At 41.0% G+C, this 16,607-nt stretch overlaps 1 protein-coding gene across 1 annotated transcript in view; it reads left to right on the top strand.

The window, feature by feature from the left end:
- Positions 1–10,809: 10,809 nt before the first annotated feature.
- The window catches only part of PRLR (prolactin receptor), a 159,859-nt gene continuing 154,061 nt past the window's right edge, over positions 10,810–16,607 (top strand). The window contains exon 1 of the mRNA XM_040495216.1: positions 10,810–11,141. The gene's annotated coding sequence lies outside the window, so the exon portion shown is untranslated. The remainder of the gene's footprint in view (positions 11,142–16,607) is intronic.

The raw sequence follows: 16,607 nt of genomic DNA, 5'->3' as shown, positions 1-16,607 counted from the left end.
TAGGTAAAGATAGTAACAAAAAGATGAATAATCTCAACAGTAAGGAGACCTGAAAATGAGGTTTGTCACCCAAAGATGGACAGAAAGATGGGGCAAGATGAGAGGAACTGATAAATCCTCAGTGGCTAAAAAAAGTAAGAATGTTCATCTTATCTGCAAACCCAACCGAAGGCCTGTATTTTAAGAGCTCTTTCTCTCTAGTCTCACATACACAAAAATGATTCTGATAGCTTTTATTTAGTGAGCCAGACATATGATCTGTATTAGTTCCAGTCTTCACAATGACCCTGAGCAATGAATTATTATCCCTACTTCACAGATGAGGAAAGTAAAGGCAAAAGGCGAAGCAATTTATTCACAATAGCCAAAAGTTGAACACCCCCCAAATGGCCATCAACGAATGAACGGATAAATAAAATGTATGTATATCTTTAACATAGAGTATTATTTAGCCACAAAAAAGGAAGGAGCTATTAATACACACTATGACATGGATAAACCTAAAAAAAAAAAAAAAAAAAAAAAAAAAAAGAATGTGCTATGTGAAAGAAGCCAGACACAAAAAGTTACATACTGTATAAATTCCATTAATATGAAATAACCAGAATAAGTACATCCATAGAAACAGAAAGCAGATTGGTTGTCAAGGACTGGGAGGAGAAGGACAAGGAATGACTGCTCAGTGGGGGTATATGGGCTCTTCTTAGGGGGTGATAAAAAGGTTTTGGAATCACCTAGATACAGGTGATGGTTGTACAGCACACAACATTGTGAATAAAATAAATGCCACTGTATTGTACACTAAGATAGTTAATTTTATGTTCACCTCAATAATTAAACTAAATTAGATCAATTAAATTAAATCAAAGGGTTAGCAATTTGCACAGTGTTAAAGTGAGTTCCTCAAGTTTAAATGAAAGGGCACAAAACAACAATAAGAAAGCATATGGAAGTATAAAACTCACTGGTAAAAGTAAAGATAAGGTAAATACACAATCCTGTACTACTGTAACGGTGGCATGTAAATCATTTTTATTTTAATATAAAAGTTTAGAGGTAGTATCATGAATAACTATAATTATATACCTACAGATATTTGATCATGAAACGCAATATAAAAAGATGTAAATTGTCACATTGATAGCATATGGGGGAGAGGTCAAAGTGTAGAATTTTTATATACTATAGAAATAATGTTGTTATTAGCTCAAAATTAACTCATAAGTATAAAATGTCTTATATAAGCTTCATGGTTACCAAAAAGAAAATACCCATAAAAAATAAACAAAGAAAAACAAATTAAAGCATATTACTAAAAAAAAATCAACACGATACAAAAAGAAGAAAGTGAGAGGAAATGAGGAACAAAAGAACTACAAGACAGACAAAAAACAATTAGCATAATGTCAGTAGTAAATCCTTTCATATCAATAATTCCTTCAACATAAATGGATTAAACTCCCCAGTCAAAAGAATGGCTGAATTAATTTTTAAAAAGAACCTACTATATGCTATCTATAATAGACTCGTTTTAGATTTAAGGGCAAATAGGCTAAAAGTGAAGAGGTGAAGATATTCCACACAAATGGTAAAAACAAAACAAAACAAAACAAAACAAAACCCACAGACATGGCCATACTTACATCAGACAAAACAAACTTTAAGTAAAAAACTGTCACTAAACACAGAGAAGGACATTATGTAATGGCAAAAGGATCAATTCATCAAGAAGATATAACAAAATTATATATGCACTTGACAACAGAGCACCTAAGTATATAAAGCAAACATTGACAGATCTGAAGGGAGAAATAGACAATAACATAATAATAGTAAAAGACATCAATAACCCACTTTCAGTAATGGATAGGATATCCAGGCAGAAGAGCAATAAGGGAACAGAGGATTAGACAACACTACAGACCAAATAAGCCTAACAGAAATACACAGAACATTCCACTCAATAGCAATAAAATACACATTCTCTTCAAGCACACGTGGAACATTTCCCAAGAAAGAGCCCATGTTAGGTCACAAAACTAGTTTTAGTTTCAATGTTAAGAATATTGAAATGGCATCAAGTATCTTTTCCAAAACACAACAGAAGGAAACTAGAAATCAATAACAGAAGGAAAACTAGAAAATTCACAAATGAAAGTGGAAATTAAATAACACACTCTTGAACAACCATTGGGCCAAAGGAGACATCAAAACGAAAACCAGAAAATTACTTGAGACAATTGAAAATGAAAGTGCAGCATACAAAAACTTATGGGATGCAGCAGAATAAGAACTAGCAGGAAAGTTTATAGCGATAATCACCTACATTACAAACAAAGAAAGACTGAAAAACAAAACCCAACCTTAAACCCCAAGGAACTAGAAAAAGAAGAAAAAAACAAAGCCCAAAGTTAGCAGAAGGAGTAAATAATAGAAATTAGAGAAGAAATCAATGAAATAGAGAACAGAAGAAAAACAAATAGACAAAAACAACAAAATTCAGTTGCTCTTAAAAAAAATAACAAAACAGATGAAACTTTAGCTAGACTAAGAAAAAAAAGAGAGAGGAGAGTCAAATAAATAATATCATAAATGAAAAAGGAAATATTATACCTGACACCAGAGAAGTAAAAAGGATCATAAGAAACTACACAAGAAAACCCTTGTGTGCTATTGGTAGGAAGGTAAAATAGTGTAGTTGCTATGGAAAATAGTATGGAGATTCCTCAAAAAACTGAAAATAGGACTAACATATGATCCAGCAATCCCACTTTGGGTATATGTCCCCAAAATTGGTATCAGGATCTTTTTTTTCATGTTTATTTATTTATTTTTGAGATAGAGAAAGTGAGAACACAAATGGAGGTGGGGGGCAGAGAAAGAGGGAGACGCAGAATCCAAAGCAGGCTCCAGGCTCCCGAGCTGTCAGCACAGAGCCCAACATGGGGTGCGAATCCACGAACTATGAGATCATGACCTGAGCTGAAGTTGGCCACTTAACCAACTGAGCCACCCAGGAGGTCCGTTATCAGGATCTTAAAGAGATATTTGAACTCTCGTGTTCACTGCAGCATTAGTCACAGTAGCCAAGAAACAACCTAAGTATCCAAGGATGGATAAATGGACAAAGAAAACATGGTATATACATACAGTGGGATGTTATTCAGCCTGTAAAAATGAAAATCCTGTTATATGAGAGAACATGGCTGAACCTGGAGGCTGTGATGCTAAGTGACATAAACCAGTCACTTATAATAGGTATCTAAAATAGTCAAACTCAGACGCCTGGGTCAGTCTTGAGCATCTGACTCTTGATTTCAGCTCAGGTCACGATCCCAGGGTTGTGGGATCAAGCCCTGTGTCAGGCTCCGTGCTAAGTGTGGAATGCGCTTGTGATTCTCTCTCTTTCTCTCTCTCTCTCTCTCTCTCTGCCCCTCTCCCCTGCTCGAATGCATTCTCTCTCTCTCACTCTCTCTCTCTAATTAATTAATTAAAAATAAATAAATAGTCAAATTCATAGAAGCAGATAGTAAAATGGTAGTTTCCAGGGGCTGGATGGAGGAGACAATGGGAAGTCATTCTTCAACGGGTATAAAGTTTCAGTTATGCAACAGGAATGAGTTCTAGGAGATCTGCTGTACAACATTGGGTCTAGAGCTAACAATATTGTATAGTACACTTAAAATTTTGTTAGGAGGGTAGATGTCGTGTTAAGTGTTCTTACTACAGTTAATAAAATAAAATAAAATAAAATAAAATAAAATAAAATAAAAAACAAATATTTGCCATATATCAGAAACTTAATTGGGAACTTACCTAACAGTGTGTTCCCCCCATCCCTCCCCCAAAACACATACAAGATAGAAAAGAAGAAAGCACATAGGTCAAAGTCATTTTACCTCTGTATACAAATTGGGCATTTCAGGAGGAATACTTGTTTTACTCTCACTTGGGCTTTATCAAGTCGAACACTGAAGCAGCAGATCTTGTCAAAATACAAAGACAGACTGGAAGGTAATAAGCTCTAACAAGCTCCCAGGTAATGCCAATGCAGCTGGTCTAAGGACCACACTTTGAGTAGCTAGACGCACATACACTGGCCTAAAGAAACCCACGTGGCTAGTGCAGACTGACGACCACTGTATTTTATTCAGCATGCTCAGTTTCCCTCTTCGAGTTTAGGACACATGGATCTTTATCAGTCAACAGGCCAGCTCTCTTCCTACTGCATGTCCACATGGAGAAAAATATTCCCATTTCCCATGTTCATACAGGCTCACTGTACTTAACCTAACAGTTTATTCACTAATGAGGGTTTCCTTGGAAGTAAGGAAACATTGTCTAATAATAGTAATGCTTTATATTTACACATGGTTTATAATTTACCAAATGCACTCACACGTTAGGTCATATCAGCCTCACAATGATCCTTGGAAATAGAACAGAAGAGTGTATTATAAACCCATTTGATAGAGGCTAGCAGAGTGCCTTCAGAGTTGGAGCCATCAGGGAAAGCTTTTAGAAGAAGCTGATTTTGAATATGAAGATCAGGAATGTCTAAAATCTGGAGTAGGTGAAGACTGGGAGAAATAAAATTCCAAGAAGGAAAGATGGGATTCAAATACTATAAATATTTATTGAGCTACTACTCCAAAACCAATAAGATCAGCAGGAGCAAAGATATTTTAATTTTATTCTGTGGGAAGTAGGCACCATTAAGAACTTTAATTCCGGGAGTGATATAATCAGATTCATCATGGAAGCATTTGAGTTTCATACAAGCAAGGCTGGTGAGAGTGAGACCATCCAGCCCAGCAGGGGGCTACTGAAGGGGGAGAAGTAAAAAAAGATGAAGGCATGAACTGAAGCATTAACAGTGAAACGGGATAAAGAAGATGTTTGTGGGGCGCCTGGGTGGCTCAGTGGGTTAAGCATCTGACTTCGGTTCAGGTCATGATCTCACAGTTCATGAGGCTGAGCCCCGCATTGGGCTCAGCACCTGGAGCCTGCTTTGGATTTTGTGTCTCCCTCTCTCTCTGCTCCTCCCCCAATCCTCTCTCTCTCTCTCTCTCTCTCTCTCTCTCTCTCTCTCTCAAAAATGAAGAAACATTTTAAAAAATTAAAAAAAAAATTTGTGCCTGATTGGATGTAGAATGTGAGACAAAGGGAACATTAACAGTTGAAGTCATCAGAAAAGATAAGGGTTTATATCTCAAGGACCATAAAAATGTACATGACCTTTGACTTAATTATGTCTCACTTAGGCTAAGAAATAAGAAAATAAATCCCTCAAAGGCAATTTTTTTTCCACAAATATGTTCATTATAGTATTATTTATAACAGTAAAAATTTGGCGGTGCCTGGGTGGCTCAGTTAGTTAAGTGTTCGACTTCAGTTCTGGTCGTGATCATGAATTCCTGCCCCTTCACTGGGCTCTTCACTGTTGCTACTTGGGATTCTCTCTCTCTCTCTCTCTCTCTCTCTCTCTCTCTCTGCCCCTCCCCTCCCAAAACAAATAAATAAACTTAAAAAGAACTGGGGAACAACTTAAATGTTCATAATATGGTATGATTAAGTAATTATTATTATTGTGCAATAAGAGTAAAATTACATTATAAGATTAAAGAAAAAATTGAGGAAATTTAAAAGACCTAAATAAACAGAGACATAGTTTCTGGGTGGAAGAACTAATGTTTCAAGCATATAAACCTTTTTCAAATTAATAAATAAGTGAATTATAATGCCCAGGAAATTTTTTTTAATTTGAACAAATTGATTCTAAAATTTTATGAAAAAAATATACATTTATCAAGAAAATTTTAAAAGACTTTGATAAAGTATTTGCATTAATTGGCATTACAATATGCTATTTTTACAATACAATTCAAAATTGTGCATTATTGGCTTGCAAATAGGCATGTCAAACAAAACAGAATAGTGCCCAGAATAAATATGAATACATATGTAAATGTAATGTGTGATATTTATACTAGAAATCAGTGAAGAAATCATGGATTTTTCAATAAAGGGGAATGGGATAATTCACTATGCATTCAGAAGAAAATTAATCTAACATTTATAAATAAAAATATGTAATTATAGTTAAATTATATATGATTTGCATATTATATTTAATATATTGATATATTAATATATTAATATCTTACCTAATTATATTATAATGTAAGTATATTATAATTGAATATTAATTATATATTACACTTAGCAAATAGCAATATTTATATTTATAATATTTACAAATATAAGATATAATAAATTTAATATCTATAATATTTAAAAACAATTCTCAAGATAAAGATCTATTTTTTTTAAACTAACAGTATGAGAAGCAAAAAAGCAAAACCGAAAACCTAGAGCCTTAATAGAATATAACTGACAGATTTGACTAGTTGAAACTCTAACCTTACATGCAGTGAAATTGTCCGTAAACAAAACTAAGGGAAACAGGACAGGCACAGAGAAATGTTTACAGTATATTTCACAAGGTGTTAACATGTATAATAGTAACAGAGACCTCAAAGATTAATTTTTAAAAACACAAACATACCAGAAGAAACATAGGCATATGATTGAACAGCCACAGCATGAAGAGAAATAATTCAAATAATAATGAACACATGGACTCAACCTCCCAAGAAGTCAAGAGACTGTGAACAAGAACAATAAGACACCATGTTTGCTTACCAGACTGGCAAAAATTAGATTGACAGAAGTTCAATGGTGGCAAGAATGTGAGAAAACATCCTTGGTAGGAGTGTATGTTAGTGGGGGCATGTATTGTTAAATACTTGGGGAATAATTACTTACCCTATGACTCAGTAATCTCACTTCTAGGACTTGTTTCCGTAACATTTTTGGAGAGCAACTTGGCAGTGATCTATCAAAAGTGTAGTTCCCATTCCCTTTGACCCAACAATGCCACTTCTAAATATTTATCCTAAGGTACATGCAAAGATAATCATGGCAGGAATTCTGACGATGAAATGCTGAATTTACCGAAGGTCTAACAATGGAAGAATAGTAGAATAAATTATAGTCCAGACAGCCATTAAAAAAAAAAATGAGTTACCTTGGGGCACCTGGGTGGCTCAGTCGGTTGAGCTTCTGACTCTTGATTTTGGCTCAACTCATGGTCCCAAGGTCAGGGGATTGAGCTCTGTGTTAGGCTTTGCACTGAGTATGGAGACTGCTTGGGATTCTCTCTCCTCCTCTGCCCCCTCCCCTGCTCATGTTCTCTGTCTCTCTAAAATAAAAAAATAATATAAAAAAAAAAGAATGAGTTAAATCTGTAGCTAGTAACCTAAAATAAATAATTGCACTAAGCTTAAAGACAAGTCACAGGAACTATTATATTTTTAGTTTTAAAAATATTTGCATGTGCATATAGAGACATGAATATATACATGTAGGAAAAGGATAGATATGCCCCAGTCTGTTAATGGTGGTCACCTCCAAAGATGAGATCAGATGAAAGAGGTCCTAGGAGGGTGTGTGATTTGGGAAGGTTGTATTTGACTTTACAAATACATAGAGTTTTTAAAAAATTGTAAGTGTTTATTTTTGAAAAAGAGAGAGAGAAAGTATGAGCAGGGGAGGGGCAGACAGAGAGGGAGACACAGAATCTGAAGCAGGCTCCAGGCTCTGAGCTGTCAGCACAGAGCCTGACTTAGGGTTCGAATTCCCAAATCCCGAGATCATGACCTGAGCCGAAGTGGAATGCTTAACTGACTGAGCCATCCAGGCGCCCTTAGATACAGATTTTTAAAAAAAAATTTTTTTAATGTTTATTTATTTTTGACAGAGAGAGACAGAGCTTGAGCGGGGGGGAGGGGCAGAGAGAGAGGGAGAATCTGCTTCAGAATCTGAAGCAGGCTCCAGGCTCCGAGCTGTCAGCACAGAGCTTGACACGGGGCTTGAACTCCCAAATCCCGAGATCATGACCTGAGCCGAAGTTGGATGCTCAACTGACTGAGCCACCCAGCACCCTGATACAGATTTTTTTTAACAGTGCTATGATGTGAGTGATTTTTTTACTCTTTTGGTATTTTTAGCATTTTTCTTTTTCTTTCCTCTTCTATCTTCTTCTTCTTCCTCTTCTTCTTCCTCCCCCTCCTCCCCCTCCTCCTCTTCTTCCTTTTTTCTTTTTTCCTTTTGAGAATGGACTATAGCCCTGGAAGAAGAAAGATGAAGAACCAAAGGCAAAACCGTTCCCATCCAGGAAGGAGGAGAAAGAAGAGAGGCATGGCAAAAAGCAACACAATGAAGTCAGGGACAGAAAGGGTCTGGGGGGAGGGCACGGGGCAAGAACCAAGGAACGACAGCTTCTAGTGGAGAAAGGGAGGGATGCAGAAGGGTGAAGGCAGGCCAGGGACCAGCAGATAAAGAGAAGCATGGTGGGAGCCTGGATGCAAACGGGGATTAGGCAGCCGTTTTTTACCCTGCCTGTGCATCTCTGGAAAAACAGAGAAATCAGGACCTAAACCTCTTGAAGTAGAAGCTCCTCAAGTGACACCAGACACAGTAGCTTTGAAACACTCATACAATTGCGGTGTGCAGCCAAGGTTGGGAACCACGACTGAAGGCATAGAAAGCATGAGTCAGGGAAGCTGAGGAGTGTAGTTTGTTCTTTCATAACGTCGGACAGATGCAGAAAGGAGTGACTTATAAATAAAAGTTATTAGAACTTGGTAAAGTACCAAAAGGGTTGCCAGCATCAAGGGAGACCTGAGGATATTATGGGCTATGATGAAGAAGCCTATGGAGCAGAAAAGATTAAATATTTGAGGAAGGTAGAAAAAAGGGGAAATGGAAAAAAAAAGAGTTTAATGATTCTAGACTTTGTTATTTGTCTGGCATTTTACATATGCTATCACCATTATTATTCCTTTTACTGGTGATTAATAACCACTATTATTATTATTTTTGAGGCATATATTACTGCATCCTATTTATGGGGAGGCAACCAAAGCTTAGGAAAGCCAAATCAATAGCAAGGACTCAAACCCACGCCAAAGGTATTCAGCAACGGAGCAAGGTCTTGGAGGCAGTGGGCAGGGATTGGCTCCAGGACTCAGCCGGAAGAGTGGCTTGAGGGAAAGGAGGAACACATCCACTGAGACAGAGATGAGACAGAGACAAGCTAGAAGGGAGCAGGCCAAAAGGGACCAGAGCACGTTAGCGTGGAGAGGAGGACGCAGTGGTGGTAAAACAATTGTGGTGCAGAAAGTAAAGAGATTGTGGCTCGCAGCTAGCTTCCTTCAACATCTGAGTAAAGCTGAGGCGAGGCAATTCACTGACGGTGAATGCCAGTGGTTAGGGACATTGTGTGTTGCACAACCGAGCAGAAAGCCAGTCTTGCCCTTCTCTCCCAGTGGGCTGTGCATTAGTCACTCAACAACCAATCTGTCACCTGCTGGAAGCCGTGAGCACGGGTGAGCTGAGCTGCCTGTCCCTGACTGGAAACCACAAGGAGGAAAAACAAGGTCCCTTACCTTCTGAGAACTTAACAGTCTGGAGTTACCCAGAGCGCTATTCTTTCACCAGCTATTAAAATGGTCTGACTAGAACAGCTCTAAGAAAACTAAGTGATCCTTTGCCTTGCAAAGGTTCTATAGAAATATTTTGTCATTGAAGATCCTGTCACCCAGTGGTTTTAGAAATAAATAGGAGTTGCCTACTTTTATGGCCACCATGAGCGAACGTAAATGTACCTGGACGATCACAGAAAGCATGTGAAGGCTGTGCCTGAAAAGTGCATCTCCCCCTAGACTCCCACCAAAGACCAGATGGAGTCTGTGGCCATGTTATTGGAACAGGAAGCACCAGGTGATTGTACCTATGCAGGTGCATCTGGACTTCCAGTCCAAAAGAATCACCAAAGCATCCTGGGGTCTTCAACATCTTCCTGAGACCTGGCAAGTGGCTGCTGAAGAATATCATTTGCCAGTTATTCCAGAGTGGCAGTAAAAGTGGCACCGAAGGGGGAAAGCCCAGTGTTCCAATTAACTTTTATTTTTGAAACTCAGTATAGCCTTTGTTTAAAATATCTCTCTGGTACCCGTCTAGGTTATGAAACAATCAGCTGCAGGATTAATCAATGGCACCAAACAGACATTAGCAACTCACTAATTGAGAGTTAACTATTTGATTCAGGCAGTTAATATTTATTTTGGCACTTTTTTGCAAGAGAAAAGGTGGCCATCGTGCATGGTTTTGTTATTAGCAAATAAAAAGACCCTGTTAGAAAAAAAATAAATCCTACATTTGTGGAAAACAACGAAAGAGTGGCCCCACCACCTTTTCTGCATTATACTCAGGTGGCGGAAAATAAACACAGCACCCTGGAAGTTTCGGCTTCGGGGTATCAAAAAAGAAAGCAAAACCCTGCCTTAAGATCACTGTTTATTTTCTTTTGTCCCTTTCACTCTGACCCCTCCTTCTTCTCACGGAAGGGGAGATTCAGCTCCCTGGAGCACCCCCCTCGAATATTGTCAAGCTACTGTTCCTCAGAAATAAAGAAATTTGACACGGAGACACTCCACATCTTGGCTGCCAGGAGAAATACCATCTTCGAGGTCATTCCATGTATTGAGACATTTGTTATTATTGTTTTGTCAGTGTATTTTCTGGTGCAGTCCCAGCGGAAGATGTGGGGCCCATATCACGCAAGACTAACGTGGGATCATCGGTTATTTCTTCTCCGCGTCTTTGCTGTATTCCGGAGCCCCAACCCACCTCCCTCACCTTGTAAAACTGGCAGGCTCCGGACATTTTGCATGCTGAAGAAAATCACTGTTTTGCCTCCAGCAAGGAACAAGAATGTTGCAACACTGACTCCTCCTCTCATGAAGAAAGAGTGAACAAGTGCACCGAGTTGAGCTTCTCACAGAGCCACCGGGCTGCGGACGGAGGCGCCCAGGTTGGGCTCCTGAGACTCCAGTCTTCTCGACTTCCCCCCACCCCCGCTCCCGCCTCCGCCCCCTTCCCGTCTCACTCCCTCCTCACCCTCTGTCTGGATTCTACCGGCTGTTCGTGAAACAGCTTTGCACCCATTGGATCTCCACGTCCTTTTGCAGGAAGTGCTCACGGACTGTTACGGCAGACTTTGCTCCCAGGCAAAAGTGAGTAGACTGCGGCAGACGCGGGGGCTGAGGGTTCGAGGCCGACGAGTTGGAAGGGTAGCGCGCGCGCGGCGCTCGGACTGCAGGTTCGAGCCCCGCGTGCGGCGCGGACTGCTGCCCGGAAAGCGCCAGAACCCAGCCGGAGGCGGCAGAGTTGCTGCCCAGCAGCGGCCGCAGGTGCGAAAGCCGGGGCTCTGAGCGTAGTCAGCATTGCTGGCCCCCTCGGAGAAGAACTAAAAGTGCACCCTCACCTTACAACTGCACACATTCGGCTTCTTTGTAAGGCATCTTCGGATGCGCCCTGGAGAGTGAGTTTCGGCGTGAGCGTGACTCCGGGATTCTCACAATGTAAATTATTTACGTCAAACTGAAAAGAAAAAATAGCGGGAAGGGGCTCGGGCAGGAGAGGTGATGCCCGCGGGCTGGCGGGGCCCCGGGGCGGCGGCGCAGCCTCCCGGGCAGCGGGCGGGGAAAGTTCGGCGCGGCGCGCGCCGGACCGAGAGGCGGGGCTCGCCGGCGAAGGCAGTGGGCGCCTAGGCAGGTGGGAGGCCTTCCAGCCGGGGAGGCGGCCGCGACCCGGGCCCGCGGGCGGGCGCGCTCAGGTAACTGGGGATCCGGGCGCGGTGCTGGGGAGCCGGCCAGCGGGGCGGGAGTGCCGGCTCTTGGAGCAAGAAAACATCCTCGTAGTGACCTCTACCTGCATCCTGGGGAAGCCGCCCAGGGTGCCCTAATGACTAGCCATTTAGGGTTTTATATGACTGGTCTTGAAAACGGTTGCAAATAGTATTCTTAATCTGGAGCGATTCGTTTGTTTTCATTCATCAAGTTCACTGGCAAAGATTGCCCCCAGTGTCATGCTCCGTGGTCAGTGGAGTGCGCCTCTGGCTGTGCAAACTTGGGCAAGGCACTAGTCCTCTCTGGGCCTCTGTTTTCTTTGCAACATTTAGGGAAATTAATCATTCCATATACATATCCCATTAAACGTTATATGTGTGTATACATGACATTTTATATATAATCATATAGAATATGCTAATATTCTATATCATATAGAATATAGAACATTAACATATTCTATATGATACATAATATATATTTTAATATATCGTAACATATACAATTATATATCCTATAATATTTTATATATATAAATGGGGTAAATGTATTGAATAGTGTAAGGAAGAAGCAGATGCAATTTTTAATTTTAGTGATTCTTAAAAATTGGGAATCATGGGTCCTTTGGAGAATTATCTATGAGTTCTCCCCAAGGGAAAAAAATGTTCTTATGTACTGTACATAAAGTTTTGCAAGCAATCCCTCAAGGTTTGTAACTCTCCTTGAAGACCCTGCCTGAACCCCAGGCAAACATTCCTTTCCTTCCTTTTGAGGACATTTTGTATCAAGACCACCCAGCTAAACCCCTGCTGGCAGCTGGGCTGGCTACGGAAGTAACAGCCTTCCTCTGGAGTCTGGAGTCAGCCTTGCTGCTGAAGGAGAAAGCGCTTCTGTCATAAGTAAGCTCCTGGGACACTGTGTCCCAAAGGCTTCACCAACCTCAGCTTCCTGGGGAGCCCTCCTCACAAACTCTTTTAATGACTTTCCTAAGGTGATGGTCCTCAGCCCTAGAGATTTCAGTCCTACAAACAGCACTTGAGAGCCACCTGTAAAAGGTCACCGTCTGTCTCAAAGATAGCTCTTCAGGTCACTAGCTGGATGCCAGAAAGTGGAGCCAAAGCTTTGTTTTGAAGGAAACAAAGTGCTGTTTTCTCTCCAGTGCGTGGTAGGAGTAGTGACAGTGTTCTTTTGGACCTGTGGACCTTCTTTTAAAGTACTGAGGACTCCTGTCTCGTGGGACCTGGGTCTTCCATTGGCAATGCCAGCAAGGTACAGCAGAGGACACGTGGAGCTTTGGAACCCCACAGACTGGGCTTCACATCTGGGCTCCCACACTCCGACAAGTTACTGAACTACTCTAAGCCTCACTTTTCCTGTTTGTGAAATGGGGAGCAATACTGCCTTCTTGCACGGTTGTTAGGAAAATGGAAACTGAAAAATGGCAATGCCTGGTTCATAGTCAGTAATAAGCTGCTGTTAGGAATATTAACGTGAGGTTATAAGTAAGTGTTAAATAGTTCCATGCTTTTTTAGAACAGCTTACTTTCTCTCCTACGGGGCTTATGTCAGCAAAAGAATGAGTAAAGTCACTTCTGGTCTAATTATTCTCAGGGATGAGTGGTGAGTCTAGAATACAGAGTTGGCTTTCCTGCTTCATCTTCGTCAAGCAGAGCACTCTGTGTTGCCCGCAAATAACATGCATCCGTGGGGCGCCTGGTTGGCGCAGTCGGTTAAGCGTCCGACTTCAGCCAGGTCACGATCTCGCGGTCCGGGAGTTCGAGCCCCGCGTCAGGCTCTGGGCTGATGGCTCAGAGCCTGGAGCCTGTTTCCGGTTCTGTGTCTCCCTCTCTCTCTGCCCCTCCCCCGTTCATGCTCTGTTTCTCTCTGTCCCAAAAATCAATAAACGTTGAAAAAAAAAATTAAAAAAAAAAAAACAAAACATGTGTCCAGACTGGCACGGATTCTCGACCCTTCCTCTCAGTTTTCTTTTGGCCCATAATCTTGAACGTGAAATGTCTAGCTCTCTGCTCTTAGTGACAAACACCTCAGCATGGAGACTCGAGCGGCTTCATGGTTGCAACCATCTCCAGATACGCGAGAAACTGTCTCTGTAAAGAGAAATGTCTCCACTGTCATCATTCACAGTGTGGCTCAGATAGCCAACTCAACTTATTCTGTCTGGTGTCTCTCCATATCTCTCTTTTCCTCTCTCTCTTAGTTACAGTTACCCCTCAGTTATAAGAAGCTGCATGACGTAGAAATGTGGGAAAGAATGCCAGAATTTTAAAGGGCAGTTGGATCCCCTCCAAGTAGCCCTTCCAAAGATCCATCAGTATATTGTGGCAAGGCAGTCTTGCATGCAAAGGTGACAGTATTGATATCTGCTGTCCCTTGAGCCATTAAGATGAACGAAGCGCTTTTCTACATCACCTCAGTTAATTCTCACAGCAACACTGCAAGGTATGCGTGATCATCTAAATCTTTACAAATACATCGAGGTTTATAAAAATTTACATTACTTGCCCGATCTGCAGAGCTGGTAAAAGGCAGAGCTGGGATCCAAGCCTGGGATCCCTGGACTTGGATCCCAGTTCTGCCTGACTTTGGCACTCACTCTTTTCATACTAGGTTAGTGCTGCCACGCTTCCTGACACCAGAAAGTTGCATCATGCCAACTGGGTCCCAACCCAGTTCTTTAGAACATTTAGGGCAGGAATAACCAAATCTTCTAGGTGATTGAAGTGGTGTGAACATATACTTTGCATGAGATACATATTAACAGGCAGCAACAATGAAATCGCCTGTGAAGAATAATTTTCCCAGCCCTTTCCAGATCCAGCTGTGACACTCCAGTTAGGCAATACTAAACCTCAGCAGGCGAGGCTGGCTCTGGGCCACCAACTTCCTGAGGGACTCTTTTAGCTTAAAAAGAGCCCTGGAATCTCCATTCTCTGCTACTTTAAAAAGGAACCTGGTCACCCTTTACGGTAACCTCCCTGTATTAAGCATTTATTCATTGAACAAATAACTTGCTGAGCTCTGAAAAAGACAGACAAGGTCCTGGCACTTGTGGAGCTTCTGTGCTAGAGAGAGTGGCAGATAAGAGGCAGGTGAGCAAATACATAAATAAGATAATTTCAGATGTTAAGAAATGCTATGAAGAAGGTAAGGAGAGGCAGGGGCTAACAGGGCTTGGAGGCAACTTGAAATAGGGCAGCCAAGGAGATTTCCACAAAAAGGTCATTCTTGAACTTGAACTTGTATAATAAGAGGGAGCCAGTCTGATGAAAGTCTGGGGAAAGGACTGCCTTAGCAGAAGAACCTCCAGGGAAAGATCTGGAAGTGGAATAAATGAAGCAGTAGAGGGGTGCCTGGGTGGTTGGGTCGATTAAGTGTCTGACTCTTGGGTTTGGCTCAGGTCATTATCTCTCGGTTTGTGGGAGCCCCGTGTTCAGCTCCGTGCTGACAGTGCAGAGCCTGCTTGAGTGTCTCTCTCTGTCCCTCCCTTGCTCGTGCTCTCTCTCTCTCTCTCTCAAAATAAATAAACATTAAAAAATTAAGCAGTAGAGCCTCAAATATGAGATGTCCCCTTAGAAATCAATATGGATTTTATATAGGGGAAATTACTGATTGACTGCTTATTACATTCTTCTAGGCTGTGCTGTGGACTTAATGCGTATGTTATTTAACCTTCCCAACAGTCTGGCAAGTTAGTTATTGTTGCCTTGCTTTGATAGTGGAAGAAACCAAGATCCATAGAAGGCAGGCAGCTGGCGCAAAGTTACAAAGGTGATATTTTAAATCCCACGGTCTGTTTTGCTAGCACAGCGTGTGGCTTTTGAGATCATCTCTTCCAGAAGATAGCAAGGAGCTAACAGAAGGAAAGTATCAAAAGTATATTGGGCGGCTAAACGAGGATAGTGATTTCTGTCTGATGCCCTAAATTCCAGTTGGTGTGTCTAAACTTGCACACCAGTGCAATCGTGTAATAACAGCAGCACTAGCCACATGTGACGATGAGGTACTGAAAATGTGATTAGTCCAAACTGAGATGGCTGTAAGTGTAAAACACACCCTAGATTTCTTTAAGTTTATTTTTATTTCTTTCGCGCGCGAGAGAGAAAGCGAGCAGGGGAGGGGCAGAGAGAGAGGGAGACAGAAGCCCAAGCAGGCTCTGTGCTATCAGTGCAGAGCCTGATGCAGGGCTTGAATTCACAAACCATGAGATCATGACCTGAACTGAAATCGAGAGTCAGGGTTTAACTGACTGAGCCATCTGGGAGCCCCTACACCCTAGATTTCAAAGACCTAATACAAAAAAAAAAAACCTTATTGATTTTTATATTGATTATATGTTAGAATGGTAAGATTTTGGATGCATTGGTTTAGATGAACTATATTACTAAAATTAATTTATCTGTTTCCTTTCAATTTTTTTTTTATATTTTCATTTAATAGTACTGGTATAGACTAATAAGTTGACAAATACACGATAGGAAACTTTTCTCCCTTCTTCCTAACGTAATTTGTTCTCTAGTCTTGACCCAGACTTCTTCTGTCTTTCCCATCAGGTAAATCTCAAGAAGCTTTCAAATATCCTATGACCAAAGGGTCGTTTTGAATATAGCTTTAGATTTACCTTAAAATCACTTCCAAAGACAATGTCTTTGTCATTCTGGAACCTGGTAAAATCAGATTAGGAAACAGCCAGGCTTCATGTTTGTGTTCAAAGACCATCAAATAAGTCCTGTCACTGGGGTAATGAGTATCTCTCCCTCTCTGTCCTTTTGCTTTAAAACAGCCTCAACAATACACAGTCCCAGTTTCCAGAAGGACTTCCCCAAAAATATC

This window comes from Herpailurus yagouaroundi, unplaced genomic scaffold (assembly GCF_014898765.1).
Source record: "Herpailurus yagouaroundi ecotype Mexico unplaced genomic scaffold, PumYag 29, whole genome shotgun sequence".
Taxonomy (NCBI): domain Eukaryota; kingdom Metazoa; phylum Chordata; class Mammalia; order Carnivora; family Felidae; genus Herpailurus; species Herpailurus yagouaroundi.
The sequence above is the reverse complement of the archived record's forward strand: the minus strand, read 5'-3'. Positions and strand labels throughout refer to the sequence as shown.